Genomic DNA, 8,304 nt, shown 5'->3' with positions numbered 1-8,304 from the left:
CTGTAGCCTATCAGGCTCCTCTGTCCATGGGATTTTCCAGGCAAGAACACTGGAGTGGGTTGCTATTTCCTTTTCCAGGGGGGACCTTCCCGATCCAGGGATGGAACCTGGTTCTCCTGCATTGCAGGCAGACTCTTTACTGTCTGAGCCACGAGGGAATTCCTTTTCACTTGTTAATGGGGCAGAAAGTCAAACACCATAGTAAGATGTCCTGTGAAATAATTTGGACCATTGGAGAAACAGAATGGTCAAGTCAGGTTCAGTGTGGTGATACCCCGGTGCCTCTACCCTGGGTAAGCAGTGAAGACAGAGGGTCATCCAGTCATGAATGTTCCAGGCCAGGGCTGTGGAAACTGCCAGCTCCAGCCTCCAGGACTGGTCCTTCAGCGAGGAGGCCACCAGCTGAACGCTGCTGCTTCTGCTGCTGCTAAGTTGCTTCAGCCGTGCCCCACTCTTTGCAACCCCATGAACTCCAGCCCGCCACGCTAGAGGGATGGGATTCTATCCATGGGATTCTCCAGATAAGAATACTGGAGAATTCAGAACTGCTGTGCCCTCCTCCAGGGGATCTTCCCAACCCAGGAATCGAACCTGCATCTCAAACTTCTCCTGCATTGGCAAACAGGTTCTTTACCACTAGCACCACCCTGAGAAGGTCACCAGCTGAGTCCCACTATATAAAAAGCACACTTGTGCTGACACTGGTTTTCAGGGCATCTAGATTGGTAGGTAAAGAAGAGTGGTATGGAGGAGGAAACGGCAATCCACTCCAGTATTCTTGGCTGGAGAATCCCATGGACAGAGGAGCCTGGTGGGCTATGGTCCACGGGGTCACAGAGTCGGACACGACTGAGCGTGCACAAACCACCACCATACACTTAGGAAACGATCACCACAGTCGAAACAATGGTCTATAATCGCTCTCTCTTGTTCTCCTCAGCCTCCCATTCTATCCTCAGACACGACAGAGCTGCTCTCTGCCTGTGTAGATTGGTTTGCATTTTCCATAGTTTCATGCAAACGGTAACACTCAGTATATACTCTTTTTCTTGCCTAGCTTCTTTCACTCTGCATGACATTCATCTGTGTTATATGTATCAATAGTTAACTTTTTATTGTTGAGTAGTATTCCACAATCATCCCCAAATCATCCCAAATGATTTACAGATGGTTTCAGAAAAGATGCATAGAAAGAATATGAAAAAGTAAATGGAGCAAAATGTAAACAATTGATGAAACTGGGCAAAGAATACGTGGGAGTTAATCGAATCATTTTTTTTTAAAGGAAAAAAAGCTTTATTGAGATCAAAAGCATCAGTTCTTTGGTGCTTAGCCTTCTTTATGGTTCAACTCTCACATCCATACACTATTACCAGAAAAACCATAGCTTTCGCTACATGGACCTTTGTCAGCAAAGTACTATCTCTGCTTTTTAATATGCTGCCTAGGTTGGTCAAAGCTTTTATTCCAAAGAGCAGGTGTCTTTTAATTTAATCGTGGCTGCAGTCACCATCTGCAGTGATTTTGGAGCCCAAGAAAATAAAGTCTGTCACTGTTTCCACTGTTTCCGCATCTATTTGCCATGAAGTGATGGGGCCGGATGCCATGATCTTAGTTTTCTGAATGTTGAGTTTTAAGCCAGCTTTTTTTTCTTGTCTTTCACTTTCATCAAGAGGATCTTTAGTTCTTTTTCACTTTCTGCCATAAGGGTAGTGTCATCTGCATATCTGAGGTTATTGACATTTCTCCCAGCAATCTTGATTCCAGCCTGTGCTTCCAGTCTAGCGTTTCTCATGATGTACTCTGCATAAAAGTTAAATAAGCAGGGTGACAATATACAGCCTTGAAATACTCCTTTTCCTATTTGGAACCAGTCTGTTGTTCCATGTCCAGTTCTAACTGTTGCTTCCTGACCTACATACAGGTTTCTCAGGAGGCAGGTAAGGTGGTCTGGTATTCCCATCTCTTTCAGAATTTTCCACAATTTGTGGTGATTCACACAGTCAAAGGCTTTGGAGTAGTCAATGAAGCAGAAGTAGATGTTTTTCTGAAACTCTCTTGCCTTTTCTATGATCCAATGGATGTTGACAATTTGATCTCTGGTTCCTCTGCCTTTTCGAAAACCAGCTTGAACATGGAAGTTCACGGTTCATGTATTGCTGAAGCCTGACTTGGAGAATTTTGAGCATTACTTTACTGGCATGTGAGATGAGTGCAATTGTGCGGTAGTTTGAGCATTCTTTGGCATTGCCTTTCTTTGGGATTGGAATGAAAACTGACCTTTTCCAGTCCTGTGACCACTGCTGAGTTTTCCAAATTTGCTGGTGTATTGACTGCTGCACTTTTACAGCATCATCTTTTAGGATTTTCAGTAGTTCAGCTGGAATTCCATCACCTCCACTAGCTTTGTTCATAGTGATGCTTTCTAAGGCCCACTTGACTTTATATTCCAGCATGTCTGGCTCTAGGTGAGTGATCACACCATCATGATTATCTGGGTCATGAAGATCTTTTTTGTATAGTTCTTCTGTGTATTCTTGCCACCTCTTCTTAATATCTTCCGCTTCTGTTAGGTCCATACCATTTCTGTCCTTTATTGAGCCCATCTTTGCATGAAATGTTCCCGTGGTATCTCTAATTTTCTTGAAGAGATCTCTAGTCTTTCCCATTCTATTGTTTTCCTCTATTTCTTTGCATTGTTCACTTGCAGAAGTGAAAGGCAAAGGAGAAAAGGAGATTTTATATTTTATATTTACACATACATATATATGATCTCTAAATATCTATTGTGTTTGTACGTATATATGTATGTTTGTGTGTGTGTTTGTGTGTGTGTGTATATATATATATATATGAAAGTGAAAGTCGCTCAGTCATGTCCAACTGTTTGTGACCCCAGAGACTATAAATTCCATGGAATGGTCCAGGCAAGAATACTCGAGTGGGTATTCTTTCTCTTCTCCAGGGGATCTTCCCAACCCAGGGACTGAACCCAGGTCTCCCACATTGCAGGTGGATTCTTTACCAAATGAGCCACAAGGAAAGCCCAAGAATACTCAAATGTGTAGCCTATCCCTTCTCCAGCTGATTTTCCGCACCCTGGAATCGAACCAGGGTCTCCTGCATTGCAGGCTAATTTTTTACAAAGTGACCTATCAGGGAAGCCCATATATATATATATATATATAGATAGATAGATAGATAGATAGGTAGATACATGTATATATATATACTCAGTGTATATATGTGCTAAGTTGCTTCAGTTGTGTCCAACTCATTATGACCCTATGGACTGTAGCCCACCAGGCTCCTATGTCTATCGGATTCTCCGGGGAAGAATACTGGAGTGGGTTGCCATGCCCTCCTCCATGGGATCTTCCCAACCCAGGGATTGAACCTGTGTCTCTTATGCCTCCTGCACTGGCAGGTGGGTTTTTTCCACTAGCACCACCTGGGAAGTCCCAAGTATAGAATACATATGTATATATAAAATCAATATATTAATATGTACGTATGGTCAGTATAGAATACATATGTATATATAAAGTCAATATATTAATATGTACGTGTGGTCAGTATAGTATACATATGTATATATAAAATCAATATATTAATATGTACGTATGGTCAGTATATGGGCTTCCCTGATGGCTCAGATGGTAAAAAATCTGCGTGCAATGCAGGAGACCTAGGTTCGATCCCTGGGTTGGGAAGATCCCCTGGAGAAGGGAATAGTAACCCACTCCAGTATTCTTGTCTGGAGAACTCCATGGAAAGAGGAGCCTTGTCTACAGTCCATGGGGTCATAGAGTTGGTCATGACTGAGCAACTAACAAGCACGCACACATGATCAGTATATATGAGGTATATTTAACTAGATTAATAAAATGATTATATGTGTGTATGTATTGTTTTTAACACTCCAGGTGATTCCAATGCACAGCCAGACTCTAGAATCATTTTTTAATACAGTTTCTCTGAGAATCCCCACTCTGCCTCACCTTTGCTACTGAGAGTGTGAAGCAAATACACAAAACCCAAACGGTCGTGACAGTGGTTTTATCCAGAAAAGGTTAAATGAGCCAGAGTGGCTGGAGATTTGTGGTACAAGATATGGTTTCCCCTCTCTTTACAAATATTGATCATTTCTGAGCGTATCAGTTGTTTTTATAAAAGGTAAACAAAACTTTTCTTAGAGTGACTCTCTGAAAATGACAGTTGTTAAAACGATTTTAATAACTCTGGAAATATATTTTTAAAATGTATCTCTACCACAAGTTGATAGTGTTTTAACGAAAAAAAAAAAAAAATGTGTCCAATGTTTGACTTCCTGACAAGCTAGAGGATGTTATTTAGGGAATGGAGAGCAGAAGCCTCCTCAAAGCATCTCAGCCAGAGCCCAAGTACATAAAGCCAGGCTTTCTCCCCTGCACTTTTCCTCCTTAAATAATAGCTTATCTTTGAGTGCCTCATTCATAAGCAGCAGTTCTCACTTGAAAGATTCACGCTAGCTGTAGCTCATGCAACGGAAGACTATGGCGTAATGAGAGTTGTTTTTTTGCTTTGTTTTTAAATCTTTTTGTGTTTAAAAGTATTTCCTAGTGATAGCATCAGAGGAGATAGTTTGGAGAAAGTTTTCTTGTTTGCCATTGAAGATAGTCGATGGATCAATAATATATATTCAAGAACCCATTTAAAAGGTTGTGTTTTGTAGATAGAATCCACAAATCAACTACATTTTAAGTTATATACTTTAGTGATATTTATCTTGTTGTTGCAATGATTCTCACAAACATTTTTTTCTAGCTTTATTGAGATATAATTGGCATACAATGTCATGTGTTAGTTTAAAGTATACAATGTGATGATTTGATACATGGATATATTGTGAAATAATTACTGTGAAAAGGTTAGTTAACACTTGCATCAGCTCACAAAGTTGCCATTTATTTGTTTTTCTGCCTGGTGAGATTTACTGTCTTAGCAGCTTTCAAATATATGACACAGTTAACTCCCCATTGTTACTTATAATTGCCATGCCGTACATTATATTCCCAGAATGTATTCACCTTCTAACTGGAATCTGGAACCCTTTGATCAACATCTCCCCATTTCTCCCACCTCCCACCCCTGATAACCACCGTTCTCCTGTGTTTCTATGAGTCTGGTTTTTTTAGATTCCACATATATGAGAGAAGACTTATTTTACTCAGCATAATGCCCTCAAGGTCCAGCCATATGGACATGAAAGAGAGAATTTCCTTCTTTTTTGTGGTTAAATAATATACTACATATTCTTAATTCATCTGTTTGTTGATGGACACTTGGGTTGTCTCCATGCCGTGGCTATCATGAATAATGCTGCAACAAATACGGGAATGCAGATATCTCTTTGAGATAGTGATTTCATTTCCTTCAGATATATACCCAAAAGTGAGATTGCTGGATCGTATGGTAGTTAGTTCTATTTTTAATTTTTTCAGGAAGCCACCATGCCATTTTCCATATGGGCTGTACCAATTTAAATTCCTACCAACAGTGCACAAGGGTTCTCTTTTTTAAAAAGGTTTTAAAAATCTACTCTTTGTTGGTTTCAGAAACTTCATTAAACCCCTTACATCATATATAAAAATTAACTCAAAATGGATCAAACACCTAAATTTAAGAACTGAAACCACAAAACTCATAGAAGAAAACATGGGAACAAGTCTTCATGATTTTATATTTGGGAATATTTTCTTACATATAACACCGAAGTACAGGCAAAAAAAAACACAAAAAATAGGAAAACTGGACTTCATTGAAATTAAAAAACTTGTGCATCAAAGGACACTATCAAGAGAATAAAAAGACAATTTACAGAAAGAGAAATTTTACAGAAGTCACATATGTGATAAGGGTTTAATATCCAGAATTAATACAGAACTCCTTCAATTCAGCAACAAAAAGACAATTCACTTTTTTTTTAATGGGCAAAGAACTTGAGTAAACATCTCTCCAAAGAAGAGATACAAAGGGCCAATAAGTGCATGAGAAGACTCTTGATATCTTTCGTCATTAGGGAAATGCAAATCAAAACCACTATGAGATATCACTTCAACGTTGTTAGGATGGCTGTTAATAATAAATAAGTGAATGAGCAAACAAGCAGCAGAAAATAACAAGTGTTAAGGATGCAGAGAAACTGAATCCTTATACATTGCAGGTGGGAATATAAAATCATTCACACTGTGAAAGGTAGTTTAATGGTCCTTTGAAAAGCTAAATATAGAATTACTGTAAGACCCAAGAATTACTTTCCTAAGTATATGCCCCAAAAGAATTGGAAACAAGGACTCAAGCAGATACTTGCATGCCAGTGTTCGTTGCAGCATTATTTACAATAGCCAAAATGTGTAAGCAACTCAAGTGTCTCTTGACAGATGAATGGATAAACAAAATGTGATACATCCATACAATAGATGATTCAGTCACAAAAAGGAATTCTGGCATGTGCTAAAGATGATGAAAATTGAAAACATTATGCTAAGAAAATAAGCCAAACACAAAAGGGAAAATGTTGTGTGATTCCACTTACATGAAATATCCAAAGTTCATACAGACAGAAAGTTAGAGGTTATCAGAGGCTGAAGAGAGGGAGGCCTGGAGAGTTATTGCTCAATTGGTAGAGGATTTCTGTGTGGGGTTATGAAAAAATTTTGGAAATAGTGGTGATGGTTATTCAACACTGTAAATATAATTAGTGCCACATGATTACTATAAAAATGGTTAAAATGGCAGAGTTCATTTTATGTATGTTTTACCACAATTAAAATACATTTAAAAAATCTGTGAAACCAACTCTGCCATCTATGGTCTTCTCTCAATTTATACTGTCAGATAAATGTCACTGAAATTAATGGGGAAGGTCAAGTGCCTTTTCATAAGAACAAGGGATGGATTACTCATTTATGCCAGAGATCTGACACAGACGTTGTCATGGCATAGACATTACCACCACATGGCTTTAGTTCACAGCACACTCAGGAGCCCACCCTGAATCTGGAGCAAGGCTTCCCAGACCACTGATCTAGAAGGAAATGTATGATAGAACATGTATGCCCTCATTCTAGAAAAACAGATTTCCCTTTCCCTCCTGATTCAACTAAGTTTCTCCATCAGTTCAGTTCAGTTCAGTCACTCAGTCGTGTCCGACTCTTTGCAACCCCTTGGACTGCAGCATGCCAGGCCTCCCTGTCCATCACCAACTCCTGGAGCCTACTCAAACTCATGTTCATCACGTCGGTGATACCATTCCTTAAAATAATCCCATTGTGTGTGGATTTATTATAGTTGAGATTAGTTTTTAAAAAGAAAATAAACACAGAAGGTAATGTGGTCTTTGAGTAAGAAAATCAATTTGTCATCATTCAGAACTTGTGTTTTACAGGAAAACCCCATAAATTCTAACCCTCTCATATTTCTATATTCTGAATTACTTAAAACAGATGATTTAGATATTGCCAAAGATTCCAGTAAAATTTTGGGAATACAGGTAGCAGTTTTTTGAATCACTAGTCTTTATGCTAAGTATATATTTGAGCATGCAAAAAACAATATATTTAGGAGCCCATTAGAAATTCAGATGCAGACTCTCCTTTCATCTGATCGTGTAGAAGTGGATTAATACAGATAATATGAACAGAGAAAGATAAAGCAATGCCATGTTGGATATTCAATAATCCATTACTCAAGGATAAAAGTTTTCTAATAGCCATTAAAAAGAAAATCAAAGAATATATAAATTTTAATTTAGCATAGCATTGCATCACATTACAGCTTATGGGAGGCTTCCGAAGCAGCTAGCAACAGATGGATTCCTGGTCATTCACTAAGAATTTGGAAATGCCAAAAGTAAAGAAATTTGGACTGCTTCAAAAAGATTTTAAATAAAAGGAATATAAATTCCCCATAGTAAAACCCTTATGGAGAACCGTTATGAATTTAGGCACTACTGAATAAAACTGCAGTTAAGAAAGCCAATTATTTTTATAGGGAAAATAAATTTTCCTATGATAATTCAGATAAAACTGGTAAACGGATAACTGCCTTAATAAAAAGGAGAGAGAAAGCTCAACATAACAGCAATTTATAAAAAACAAGAAGTGATAATGAGCAAAGAGATAAGGAATATCTTGAAGGCATATTATGATATATGTAAATCTGAGAACCTGATAAGCGTGGTAGATTTAGAAAGGTTGGGAGAAAGAAATTGAAATCTCAAGTTTCTTCTTAAATGAAAAGTTTTGGGTTGGCTTTTAAATA

This window comes from Bos taurus, chromosome 1, assembly GCF_002263795.3.
Source record: "Bos taurus isolate L1 Dominette 01449 registration number 42190680 breed Hereford chromosome 1, ARS-UCD2.0, whole genome shotgun sequence".
NCBI lineage: Eukaryota > Metazoa > Chordata > Mammalia > Artiodactyla > Bovidae > Bos > Bos taurus.
The sequence above is the reverse complement of the archived record's forward strand: the minus strand, read 5'-3'. Positions refer to the sequence as shown.